Below are 13,081 nucleotides of genomic sequence, written 5' to 3' on the forward strand. Positions count from 1 at the left end.
ATCGCCGCGATCTGGGGCGGCTAGGGTTTTGGGTGGGGGGGATCGGGGGGACGGGGGTGGAGCGGCGAGGTAGGGTTTTTGAAAATCTCTCTCGTGGGGAAGAGGGGAACGGGGTCGGTAGGGGAGAGAGGAAGAGAGGGGCGCAGGCGCTGTACTTTTTTATTAGGGTGAGGAGGAGTGCTGTTCGATCGAACGCAGGGAAAAATGGAAAGGGGGGACGACGGGAGGGTCGGTGTTGAAATTGGGCCGTGAGGAGGTAGGGCCTGTTAGCCTGGTTTCTCTAAGAAAAAGAAAAGGGCGAGCTGAGGTAGTCCGGCAAAGTATTGGCCCAGATGACCAGAGAAAAGGATTGGCCCAGAATAATGGCTGACACACCAGAGAGCGTCAGGGAACGCTGAGCCTCGCCATGGGAGCATCTTCTTCGGTCCAACCCCTAAAAAAAAAATCTTCTTCGGTCCAAAAATACTAATGTTATCAGTTATCACCCCTAAAAAAAGCTATAAAAAATGTTACCTCCAAAGTTGAGATTTGCCAACATTTGAATGTTGCACCCCAAGCCCTTTCTGATGAATATTTAGGTCTTCCCGCAATGGCGGGGCAGACCGTAGTGACTGTTTTAGCCATTATTGGGGGTAGGATCATGCAACATTTAAAGGGTTGGATCCCCTCGAGCCTAGATAACCTCGAGCTGAAAAAGTTAATGAGGATCATCCAATGTTAATGAGGATCAATGATACATTATCCCCTCGAGCCCAAAGGTTATATTTGCTGGTGGAAATACCAAGGCAAAAAAGTTAACATTTGGTCTAATCCTTGGATCCCCTCAAGCCCAGATAGGAAGGTAAGTACTCCACGGGGTAAAACATTTTTTACAGAAGTAATTGAGCTCATTGATCTGTATTTTGCACTGTTGAGATGCACAACTCATACTAGATGTGTTTAATTCAGTTGATACCCAGAGAATAATGCAAATACCACTGAACTTTGATGCTTTTGTTATTTCATTGCATGGGACTTAAATAGAAATGGTATATTTTCTGTTCGTACCGCCTACCAAGCTGAATGGATAAACAAATTTTGGAGCCATGCAAATTTGGAGCAAGATAGGGGAGCTCGGTGTCGGTGTCAAAACCGGCGGATCTCGGGTAGGGGGTTCCAAACTGTGCGTCTAGGCAGATGGTAACAGGAGACGAGGGACACGATGTTTCTACCCAGGTTCAGGCCCTCTCGATTGACGTAAAACCCTATGTCCTGCTTGATTAATATTGATGATATGGGTAGTACAAGAGTAGATCTACCACGAGATCAGAGAGGCTAAACTCTAGAAGCTAGCCTATGGTATGATTGTTGTTCCTACGGACTAAAACCCCTCCGGTTTATATAGACACCAGTGAGGGCTAGGGTTATACATAGTCGGTTACAATGGTAGGAGATCTACATATCCATACCGCCAAGCTTGCCTTCCACGCGAAGGAAAGTCCCTTCCGGACACGGGACGAAGTCTTCAATCTTGTATCTTCATAGTCCAGGAGTCCGGCCGAAGGTATAGTCCGGCTATCCGGACACCCCCTAATCCAGGACTCCCTCAGTAGCCCCCGAACCAGGCTTCAATGACGACGAGTCCGGCGCGCAAATTGTCTTCGGCATCGCAAGGCGGGTTCTCCTCCAAATTCCGTGTACCTGTTGAATAGTGTCCGGTTTCTTGTAAATGTAGCGCTCCTTGGCTTCTACGCCCAATAATGGTCGTCTTCCACGTGTCAAATGAATACGAAAAGTCAGGGTGTTTTTATATTTACACCCCTAGCCACGTGAATGAGCCGCCTATTTAAGGGGACGAGGATTTAGATCCAAACCACACCTTCTTCCCTCCGCGAGTATTCATCAGAGCGTATCCGACAGAGGTCCATTCTATCATGGCCGACCGCCGCAGCTCCTCCTCTCGCCCTTCCAGCCCTCAGCCTGGAGATTAGGAGAGATGCTCCATCCTGCACAGCGAGCTAGTGACGCTCCAGACCAAGGGATTTCTCCCCCCGGCCTATATGGTCCCGGTTCGAGCCGAACTTGCCACCTATAATGGCGGAGAGCAAGCGGAGAGAGCCCCCAATCCCTCCAAAGGAGAGCGGGTATGCCTTGTCCCTTACTTAATAAGAGGGCTCGGATTTCCAATTCATCCGTTTCTCCGGGGGCTCCTGGAGTTCTATGGCCTCCAGCTACACAACCTCACGCCTGCCTCCATATTGCATATCGCGGGCTTCGTAGCCCTTTGCGAGCTGTTTTTGGGCTGCGAGGCTCATTTCGCGCTGTGCAAAAGGCTATTCTGCCTTGTGCCCCGTTCTTAGAAGGGGTCAATGTATCAAGTGGGCGGAGCCGAAGTGTGGCGCATCGCCGGGACCGGATATCTATCCGGAACCCCAAAGAAGGCGTCCGAGGACTGGCCTTCGGAATGGTTTTATATAGAGGACGTCCCGCTGCCGGATCCTGTCCGGATCGGCCTCCTTGAGTTCGACAGTGCTCCCATAAAGAAGCGCCTAAGCCGACGTCCACGGAGCCCTCAGAGGGAAAGCGACAAGGACGTTCTTTACCTGATGGGCCGGATAAGATTGTTAGCTCATTCCGGGCTGACCATGATCGGGGTCATGGCCGCATGCATCATGCGAGGGGTGCAGCCGCTCCAGTATAGAGGCCACCCCATGTGGGACTTCAACGGGGAGGACGACACCACCCGCCACGGCCGTAAGGGGTCGGATTCGGCTGCCCCTCTAATAAAGATCTTGTCCACTTTGTATAAGGGAGAAGAGGAGGAATTTCTCCGCGTCAACCCACAGGGTGGATTTTCTATGTACAATCCCCCAAGTTGGGTAAGTGGACACTTCTACTTGCCCATCCGTTTTATATTCCCATCGTTAAATATTCAGTCTAACGACTTCAACGCAGGAACTGCGCAAGGCTGTTAAAGAAATAAACAGCCCTCCTCCACAACCCGAGGATCCGAGACGGTCCCTCGACCCGGCCTCTCAAGAGGATCCGGACTTATCTGTGGAGCTGATTGTGGGGTGTTTCATCAATTGAGCAAGGACAACGCCTTGGTGGCCATTACGGCCGATTACCCAGGGCTACTCCCAGCCTCACAGGTAACTGAGACCGAAGTCCCAGTACTTTGAAAAGGGATCTATCCTCGCGTGTTTTCGATTGCTGTATGACAACCGTGTTTTGCAATGGAGGTCCTTGAGATGGGAGGCCGAGCCTGTGGCGACTAGCCAACGAGGGGCGGCAAGGCCCCACGGGCTGAAAAGAAGTGCGGTCCGGACTAAGACGCCGGCGCAAAGGTATAGCGTGCCATTTTATTCCCAGGTGTTATTCCTTCAAGGCATATTAATGCTCGTGCTCTCTTCAGGACGAAGAGACCTCGCCGGACTATATCCGGAGAGGTTGCCAATCGCGCCTCCACCAGCCAGGCTCCAAAGCCTGGTCCGGAAGCGGAGGCGAACCCAAGGCGCGCACCGGACGCTCCTCCGACAGAGGATGCGGACAGGCTGTCTGCCACCAATTCCGAGGTGGAGAGTGCCATGAACCACAGGCGTCGCCGGACAGTTCTTCGCGACGCTTGTTTCTCCCAAGAGGCATTGGATGCCTTCAATTCGGGAGATGCGTACCTCCGTGACGCTCAAAATGGTCTAGCCAGAGCCACAGAGCAGTATGTAAAAGACATACGGGTAAGGAAATTTTGGTAATTATATATATACCGGTAGCCCCCGAGACTTGAAACAGTTAGAATAACTGATTTAAGAATCATTTGTTATGCAGGTTCTTACAGAAAAGAATACCCTACTGTCCCAGGAGCTGGAAGAGTGCAAAGCCCAACTTGAGGCCGCACTAGCCGCGGCAGGGGAGCCCAAGGAGACCCCCTCTGGTAATATACGCTTCGAAAGATGGGTATTTTGCGAAGTGCGGCGTGGGTGCAAATCTGTCAAATGAAATTGCAGATGGCGCCGAATTAAATCCGGAAAAGCAGCAACTCCTATGCCAGCTGAAGGCTGGTGAGAGTGTGCTGACAAAGGTGAGGCGGGAGAAGAACGATCTCCAAGATGCCAACACCAAGCTGGGCGTTGAACTGAAGGACGTTCGTGCCCAGCTATTGGACTCCGTTAAGGAGAATCAGCGGCTTCGACGCGACATATTTAGTAAGTGCTTAAATGAACTTTGAAAAAAGAGTGCGGCGAGGAAGTCGACTAACAGAGTAATGTCTGTAGGTATGCTAACAGGTCGTCCTGCAGAGGAAATGCCCGGTTCTACGGGTGACCTTCTTCCCGAGCTCTCACAACTGCACGAGCGAGTTCGGCAGGTGATGCAAGGCGTTGCCCAGGCCTTGTGGCCATCCGTCTCCATGCCCGAAGGCCTTGGAGAGCTTGTAGAGAAGCTGAAGGGAGCGCGGCGACGCTTCCGATTGTGGAAGATGCCGGCCTGCCGTCAAGGCGCCAGGGAGGCCTGGGCCATGGTGAAGACGCGGTACATGAAGGCTGACCCAAACCACATGGCCGAGGTTGGACCCGTGGGGCCCGATGGGAAGGAGATCCTTGTGAGCTTAGTATACGGCCAAGTAGAATTGGCCGCAGAGTATTCCCAACAGGATTGTAAGCTAGACAGCCTGTTAGATGGTATTGAAGAGGAATACAATCAGTCAGATTGACTATGTAATTTTAATTGACATGTGTAATGCCTTCTAGCCGGATTGTAGATCGTTTGTCATGGCCGACCTTTTAGCTTCAACCTCGGGACCTGACGGTCCGGAGTGTGCCCGAATACCCTCGCGGTTATATAAGAACCGGGGTATGCATGGAGACCAGGCGTAGGGGTCATTAGTGCTTGAACAGATAAGTGCCCAACTAGTTATGTTATATTACATGGTTAGTAAGAAACATCTTCCAGGAAGAATAGTTCCGTTAGGGGTTCCTTTCCCTGGGAGGCATGCCCTAAAGTGCATGTCCATTCTGCGAAAAGAGACACAGGAAAAATATCTGGGGGCATGTCGATAAATAAGTGAAAAAAAGATCATCTTTAGTTCACCAACCAAATATTCCCTTAAGAATGCTAGCTTTCGGCTTCACCCAGTCTGAGATACACATCCGGCTAACCCGGCAGTAACAATCGCAGAGGTGCTCCCTTTACCACCTAGCCAAACAATCGGGAACGTAGGGGTAAGCACAGGAGCCAGGCAACCCGGCTTGGCCAAAACTTAAGTCATACCGATGCATATAATGGTGAATAAAAGGTACATGCGGAAGTGTGACACATGTGTTGGGCATGAATCCCGTATAAATAAGCTTCTGTTTAAAGAAGCCCCCAAGTTTAATGAGCGCGGATAGCGCATCACTTTATGAGCCTTTAAAGGCTATAAGAGAGGGAGAGAGAGAGAGAGAAGAAGAAGAAGAAGAAGGAGAGAAATGTAAGACAAAAAGTATATAAAAAATGGACAGAGGAAAGAGACAAACACAGAGTCCGGCGCTAGGCATAGAATCTTCGGAGACGGGCTGCGTTCCATGGGTTTGGCTCGAGTCGGTTATCCGATGCATCTCGCACGCGGTATGCTCCACCAGTTAGGACTTGGTCAATTATGAAGGGACCTTCCCACTTGGGCTTGAGTTTGTCCTTTTTCTTATCCGGCAGGCGTAGAACTAATTCGCCAACGTTGTAATTTCTGACCCGTACTTCTCTGCTTTGGTATCTTCGAGCCTGCTGTTGATAGAATGCGGAACGGGCTTTTGCCACATCACACTCTTCCTCCAGGGCGTCCAAACTGTCCTGCCGATCGAGCTCGGCTTCTCTTTCTTCGTACATGCGCACTCGAGGTGAGTCATGAATTATGTCGCAGGGCAAAACTGCCTCTGCGCCGTACACCATAAAGAATGGTGTGTATCCGGTGGTGCGATTCAGCGTGGTCCACAGCCCCCAGAGTACGGAGTCGAGCTCCTCTACCCAGTGTGTATTAGATTTCTTAAGGGACCGCACTAATCTGGGTTTGATGTCGCTCATGATAAGACCATTTGCATGTTCGACCTGGCCGTTAGTTTGTGGGTGATAGACGGAAGCATAATCGAGCTTGATGCCCATGTTTTTGCACTAGAGTTTTACCTCGTCGGCCGTAAAGTTCGTGCCGTTATCAGTGATGATGCTGTGGGGGACGCCGTAATGGTGTACAACCCCGGATATAAAGTCTATCACCGGTCCGGATTCGGCCGTCTTAACAGGCTTGGCTTCTATCCATTTGGTGAACTTATCCACCATGACCAGTAAGTATTTTTTCTTGTGGGTTCCGCCTTTAAGGGGTCCAACCATGTCAAGCCCCTAGACCGTGAAGGGCCAAGTGATGGGGATAGTTTGGAGGGCGGTGGGTAGCATATGGCTTTGGTTTGCAAAAAGCTGGCAACCGACGCATCGTTGGACTAAGTCCTGGGCGTCTGCCCGGGCCGTCGGCCAATAAAAGCCTGTACGGAAGGCCTTGCTTACAAGGGACCGAGCTGCAGCGTGATGACCGCCGAGTCCGGCATGAATTTCAGCCAGGAGGTTCCGCCCTTCCTCTTCGAAGATGCACCTTTGAAGGACACCAGTAGTGCTTTTCTTATAAAGCCCTCCCTCATGGACTTTATAGGCTTTAGATCGCCGCACTATGCAGCGTGCCTCATTTTGGTCCTCGGGGAGTTCCTGCCTAGTAAGGTAGGCGAGGAATGGTTCTGTCCACGGGGCGATGACGGCCATTATTACGTGGGCTGAAGGTGTTATTTCATTGGCAGAGCCTCCAATTATGTCAGAGTGTTCGGTGTCGGGCAGTGCGGCTGGGTCCGGGCTGTTATTGCCGGGTTCCCCTTCCCATACTACGGATGGCTTGAACAGCCTTTCCAAGAAGATGTTGGGGGGGACTACATCGCGTTTTGCGCCGATGCTTGCCAGGACATCTGCCGCCTGATTATTTTCCCGGGCTATATGGTGAAATTCGAGCCCTTCGAACCGAGCTGACATTTTTAGGACGGCATTGCGATAAGCTGCCATTTTTGGATCCTTGGCATCAAAGTCTCCATTTATTTGGGATATTGCGAGGTTCGAGTCCCCGCGCACCTCTAGGTGTTGAATGCCCATGGATACTGCCATCCGGAGACCATGTAAAAGGGCCTCATATTCGGCTACATTGTTGGAGTCTGTGTACATTATCTGGAGTACGTATTGAACTGTGTCTCCTGTGGGGGACGTCAAAACGACGCCAGCCCCTAGACCTGCCAACATTTTGAAGCCGTCGAAGTGCATGACCCAGTTTGAATATGTGACGTACTCTTTAGGGAGTTCGGCCTCCATCCATTCTGCGATGAAGTTGGCCAAAACTTGCGACTTGATAGCTCGTCGTGGCTTGTAAGTTATGTCGAACGGGAGGAGCTCAATGGCCCATTTTGCAATCCGGCCCGTCGCGTCGCGGTTGTTTATAATATCATTAAGTGGCACTTCCGAGGCTACTGTTATTGAACACTCTTGAAAGTAGTGTCGCAGCTTCCGGGATGCCATAAATACCGCGTACGCAATCTTTTGATAATGCGGGTACCGTGACTTGCACAGAGTAAAGACAGTTGACACATAGTAGACCGGCTTTTGAAGGGGGAATTTGTGTCCGTCCGTTTCTCATTCGACGACGAGCACTGCGCTTACGACCTGATGGGTTGCTGCTGTTGGAAATATGCCCTAGAGGCAATAATAAAAGCATTATTATTATATTTCCTTGTTCATGATAATTGTCTTTATTCATGCTATAATTGTATTATCCGGAAATCGTAATACATGTGTGAATAATAGAAACCAACATGTCCCTAGTAAGCCTCTAGTTGACTAGCTCGTTGATCAACAGATAGTCATGGTTTCCTGACTATGGACATTGGATGTCATTGATGACGAGATCACATCATTAGGAGAATGATGTGATGGACAAGACCCTATCCTAAACATAGCTTAAAGATCGTATAGTTCGTTTGCTAGAGTTTTTCCAATGTCAAAGTATCTTTTCCTTAGACCATGAGATCGTGTAACTCCCGGATACCGTAGGAGTGCTTTGGGTATACCAAACGTCACAACGTAACTGGGTGACTATAAAGGTAGACTATGGGTATCTCCGAAAGTGTCTGTTGGGTTGACACGGATCAAGACTGGGATTTGTCACTCCGTATGACGGAGGGGTATCACTGGGCCCACTCGGTAATGCATCATCATTATGAGCTCAAAGTGACCAAGTGTCTGGTCACGGGATCATGCATTACGGTACAAGTAAAGTCACTTGCCGGTAACGAGATTGAACAAGGTATTGGGATACCGACGATCGAATCTCGGGCAAGTAACATATCGATTGACAAAGGGAATTGTATACGGGGTTGCTTGAATCCTCGACATCGTGGTTCATCCGATGAGATCATCGTGGAGTATGTGGGAGCCAACATGGGTATCCAGATCCCGCTGTTGGTTATTGACCGGAGAGTCGTCTCGGTCATGTCTACATATCTCCCGAACCCGTAGGGTCTACACCCTTAAGGTTCGGTGACGCTAGGGTTGTAGGGATACGTATATGCAGTAACCTGAATGTTGTTCGGAGTCCCGGATGAGATCCCAGACGTCACGAGGAGTTCCAGAATGGTCCGGAGGTAAAGAATTATATATAGGAAGTGATGTTTTCGCCATCGGGACAAGTTTCGGGGTTATCGGTATTGTACCGGGACCACCGGAAGGGTCCCGGGGGTCCACCAGGTGGGGCCACCTGTCCCGGGGGGGCACATGGGCTGTAGGGGGTGCGCCTTGGCCTACATGGGCCAAGGGCACCAGCCCCAATAGGCCCATGTGCCTAGGGTTTCAAGGAGGAAGAGTCCTAGGAGGGGAAGGCACCTCCTAGGTGCCTTGGGGAGGAAGGATTCCTCCCCCTTGGCCGCACCCCCTAGGAGATTGGATCTCCTAGGGCCGGCGCCCCCCCCTTGGCCCTCCTATATATAGTGGGGGAAGGAGGGCTTTTCATCCACGCCTTTGGTTGCCTCCTTCTCCCTCTCCAACACCTCCTCCTCCTCCATAGTGCTTGGCGAAGCCCTGCCGGAGTACTGCAGCTCCACCATCACCACGCCGTCGTGCTGCTGCTGGAGCCATCTCCCTCAACCTCTCCTTCCCCGTTGCTGGATCAAGAAGGAGGAGACGTGGCTGTTCCGTACGTGTGTTGAACGCGGAGGTGTCGTCCGTTCGGTGCTAGGATCTTCAGTGATTCGAATCACGTCGAGTACGACTCCCTCATCCCCGTTCTTTGAACGCTTCCGCTCGCGATCTACAAGGTACGTAGATATATCTAAACACTCGTTGCTAGATGAACTCCTAGATGGATCTTGGTGAAACCATAGGAAATTTTTTGTTTTCTGCAACATTCCCCAACAGTGGTATCAGAGCTAGGTCTATGCGTAGTTCTTCTTGCGCGAGTAGAACACAATTTGTTGTGGGCATAGATGTTGTCAACTTTCTTGCCGTTACTAGTCTTATCTTGCTTCAACGGTATTGTGGGATGAAGCGGCCCGGACCAACCTTACACGTACGCTTACGTGAGACCGGTTCCACCGACTAACATGCACTAGTTGCATAAGGTGGCTGGCGGGTGTCTGTCTCTCCTACTTTAGTTGGAGCGGATTTGATGAAAAGGGTCCTTATGAAGGGTAAATAGAAGTTGACAAATCACGTTGTGGCTTTCACGTAGGTAAGAAAACGTTCTTGCTAGAACCCTACTTCAGCCACGTAAAACTTGCAACAACAATTAGAGGACGTCTAACTTGTTTTTGCAGCAAGTGCTTTGTGATATGATATGGCCAAAGTTGTGATGAATGATGAATGATCTATATGTGATGTATGAGATGTTCATGCTTTTGTAATAGGAATCACGACTTGCATGTCGATGAGTATGACAACCGGCAGGAGCCATAGGAGTTGTCTTTATTTTTTGTATGACCTGCGTGTCATTGAGAAACGCCATGTAAATTACTTTACTTTATTGCTAAACGCGTTAGCCATAGTAGTAGAAGTAATAGTTGGCGAGCAACTTCATGGAGACACGATGATGGGGATCATGATGATGGAGATCATGGTGTCAAGCCGGTGACAAGATGATCATGGAGCCCCAAGATGGAGATCAAAGGAGCTATGTGATATTGGCCATCTCATGTCACTATTATTATTTGATTGCATTTGATGTTCATCATGTTTTGCATCTTGTTTACTTAGAACGACGGTAGTAAATAAGATGATCCCTCATAATAATTTCAAGAAAGTGTTCCCCCTAACTGTGCACCGTTGCGACAGTTCGTTGTTTCAATGCACCACGTGATGATCGGGTGTTTGATTCAAAACGTTCACATACAACGGGTGTAAGACAGATTTACACATGCAAACACTTAGGTTGACTTGACGAGCCTAACATGTGTATAGACATGGCCTCGGAACACAGAAGACCGAAAGGTCGAGCATGAGTCGTATAGAAGATACGATCAACATGAAGATGTTCACCGACGTTGACTAGTCCGTCTCACGTGATGATCGGACACGGCCTAGTTGACTCGGATCATGTTATACTTAGATGACTAGAAGAGGGATGTCTATCTAAGTGGGAGTTTATTGAATAAATTGATTAGATGGACTTAATTATCATGAACTTAGTCTAAAATCTTTACAATATGTCTTGTAGATCAAATGGCCAACGTAGTCCTCAACTTCAACGCGTTCCTAGAGAAAACCAAGCTGAAAGACGATGGCAGCAACTATACGGACTGGGTCCGAAACCTGAGGATCATCCTCATAGCTGCCAAGAAAGATTATGTCCTACAAGCACCGCTAGGTGATCCACCCGTCCCACAGAACCAAGACGTTATGAACGCTTGGCAGACACGTTCCGATGACTACTCCCTCGTTCAGTGCGGCATGCTTTACAGCCTAGAGCCGGGGCTCCAAAAGCGTTTTGAGAGACATGGAGCATACGAGATGTTCGAAGAGCTGAAAATGGTTTTCCAAGCTCATGCCCGGGTCGAGAGATGTGAAGTCTCCGACAAATTCTTCAGCTATAAGATGGAGGAAAATAGTTCTGTCAGTGAGCACATACTCACTATGTTTGGGTTACATAACCGCTTGACTCAGCTGGGAGTTAATCTCCCGGATGATGCGGTCATTGACAGAATCCTCCAGTCGCTTCCACCAAGCTACAAGAGCTTTGTGATGAACTTCAATATGCAGGGGATGGAAAAGACCATTCCTGAGGTATTTTCAATGCTGAAATCAGCAGAGGTGGAAGTCAAGAAGGAACATCAAGTGTTGATGGTGAATAAAACCACTAAGTTCAAGAAGGGCAAGGGTAAAAAGAACTTCAAGAAGGACGGCAAAGGAGTTGCCGCGCCCGGCAAACAAGCTACTGGGAAGAAGCCAAAGAATGGACCCAAGCCTGAGACTGAGTGCTTTTATTGCAAGGGAAGTGGTCACTGGAAGCGGAACTGCCGCAAATACTTAGCGGACAAGAAGGCCGGCAAAACAAAAGGTATATATGATATACATGTAATTGATGTGTACCTTACTAGTACCCGTAGTAGCTCATGGGTATTTGATACCGGTGCAGTTGCTCACATTTGTAACTCAAAGCAGGGGCTGCGGAATAAGCGAAGACTGGCAAAGGACAAGGTGACGATGCGCGTCGGGAATGGTTCCAAGGTCAATGTGATCACCGTCGGCATGCTGCCTCTATATTTACCTTCGGGACTAGTTTTAAACCTTAATAATGGTTATTTAGTGCCAGCTTTGAGCATGAACATTGTATCGGGATCTCGTTTAGTTCGAGATGGCTACTCATTTAAATCCGAGAATAATGGTTGTTCTATTTATATGAGAGATATGTTTTATGGTCATGCTCCTATGGTGAATGGTTTATTCTTAATGAATCTCGAGCGTAATGCTACACATATTCATAGTGTGAGTACCAAAAGATGTAAAGTTGATAATGATAGTCCCACATACTTATGGCACTGCCGCCTTGGTCACATAGGTGTCAAACGCATGAAGAAGCTCCATGCAGATGGACTTTTAGAGTCTCTTGATTACGAATCATTTGACACGTGCGAACCATGCCTCATGGGTAAGATGACCAAGACTCCGTTCTCAGGAACAATGGAGCGAGCAACCAACTTATTGGAAATCATACATATTGATGTGTGCGGTCCAATGAGTGTTGAGGCTCGCGGTGGCTATCGTTATGTTCTCACCCTCACTGATGATTTGAGTAGATATGGGTATATCTACTTAATGAAACACAAGTCTGAAACCTTTGGAAAGTTGAAGGAATTTCAGAGTGAGGTTGAGAATCAACGTGACAGGAAAATCAAGTTTCTACGATCAGATCGTGGAGGAGAATACTTGAGTCACGAATTTGGCACACACTTAAGAAAATGTGGAATAGTTTCACAACTCACGCCGCCTGAAACACCTGAGCGTAATGGTGTGTCCGAACGTCGTAATCGCACTTTATTAGATATGGTATGATCTATGATGTCTCTTGCCGATTTACCGCTATCTTTTTGGGGGTATGCTTTAGAGATTGCCGCATTCACTTTAAATAGGGCTCCGTCGAAATCCGTTGAGACGACACCGTTTGAATTATGGTTTGGGAAGAAACCTAAGCTGTCATTTCTAAAAGTTTGGGGGTGCGATGCTTATGTCAAGAAACTTCAACCTGAAAAGCTCGAACCCAAATCGGAAAAATGCGTCTTCATAGGATACCCTAAAGAAACTATTGGGTATACCTTCTACCTCAGATCCGAAGGCAAGATCTTTGTTGCCAAGAATGGGTCCTTTCTAGAGAAAGAGTTTCTCTCGAAAGAAGTAAGTGGGAGGAAAGTAGAACTTGATAAAGTATTACCTCTTGAACCAGAAAATGGCGCAACTCAAGAAAATGTTTCTGAGGTGCCTGCACCGACAAGAGAGGAAGTTAATGATGATGATCAAGATACTTCTGATCAAGCTCCTACTGAAATTCGAAGGTCCACAAGGACACGTT

This window comes from Triticum dicoccoides, chromosome 3A (genome assembly GCF_002162155.2).
Source record: "Triticum dicoccoides isolate Atlit2015 ecotype Zavitan chromosome 3A, WEW_v2.0, whole genome shotgun sequence".
NCBI classification, from domain to species: Eukaryota; Viridiplantae; Streptophyta; class Magnoliopsida; order Poales; family Poaceae; genus Triticum; species Triticum dicoccoides.